A 1,364-nucleotide genomic window follows, 5' to 3' on the forward strand; every position below is an offset into this window, starting at 1 on the left:
AAAATACACATTTTCTTTATCCAGTCTCCAACTAATGAGCAACTGCACTATTTCCAAATTTTAGCTATTACAAATTGTGCTGCTATATACATCGGTGCACATATATCACTGTAGTATGATTCTTTTAATTCTTTTGGAAAGATACCCAGCAGAGTGATAGCTGTGTCAAGTGGAACCTCTAATTCTAGTTGTCTGAGGTATCTCCACACTGATTTCCACAGTGGTTGCACCATTCTTCACTCCCACCAACAATGGAGACGGGTTCCTATCTTCCCACAACCCCACCAACATTTGCTATTCATTGATTTCTTGATAGCAGCCATTCTTTCTGGGGTGAGGTGAAATCTCAGTTTTGCATTCAATTGCATCTCTCGAATGACTAATGATGTTGAACATTTTTTTCATATATTTATTTGCTGCCTTTACTTCTTTGTCTGAGAAGTATCTGTTCATTCCAGAAGCCCATTTTTGAATTAGATCTTTATATTTGGGGGGCTTAATTTTTTGAGTTCTTTATATATTCTAGATAATAGTTCTTTGCCTGAGGAGTAGCTGGTAAAAAATTTTCCCATATTATAGGTTGTCTCTTAGCTCTGTTGGTAGTTTTTTTTGTTTTTCAGTGCGGAAGTTTTTCAGTAAGAAGAGATCCCAGTTGTTGATTCTTTGTGCTACCTCCTATGCTACATGAGGATTTGCCCATAAAGTCTTTTCCTGTGCCCATGTCTTCAAGAGTTCTGCCTAACTTATCTTCCAGCAAGTTTAGAGTTTCTGTTTGAATATTTAGATATTTAATCCACTTGGATTTTAGTTTAGTACATGGTGAAAGAGTCTAGTTTCAATCTTTGGCAGGTTGAAATCCAGTTTTTCCATCACAATTTATTAAAGAGGCTATCTTTCCTCCAGTGAAGATGGTTGACTCCTTTGTCAAAGAAGAGATAGCTGAGTACATCTGGAGTTGTTCCTGTAACTTCCAATCTATTTCACTAGTCATTGGGTCTTTTTCTTTCCCACTACCATGATGTTTTAGCACAGGGGCTTTATAGTATAGTGTCAAGTTGGGGATTGTGATACTCCCTGTCATGTCTCTGTTGCCTAGGATGGCTATTGTTATTCTAGGTCTCTTCTGGTACCAAATGAATTTTTGGATTTTCTCAAGTTCTGTGAAATGTACTGTTGGAATTTCAATAGGGACTGCATTGAATCTGTATCGCAGTTTTGGTAGGTTGGTCATTTTCACTGTATTGATTCTTCCTACCCAGGAGCAAGGGATATCTTTCCATTTTCTTATACCCTCTTCAATCACTTTTTTCAGATTGCTGTCGTTTTCAATGCAAAAGTCTTTTGCTTCTTTCATTAGATTGTTT

The sequence above is a fragment of the Fukomys damarensis genome, unplaced genomic scaffold (assembly GCF_012274545.1).
Source record: "Fukomys damarensis isolate Sample0158 unplaced genomic scaffold, DMR_v1.0_HiC HiC_scaffold_12, whole genome shotgun sequence".
Classification (NCBI taxonomy): Eukaryota; Metazoa; Chordata; class Mammalia; order Rodentia; family Bathyergidae; genus Fukomys; species Fukomys damarensis.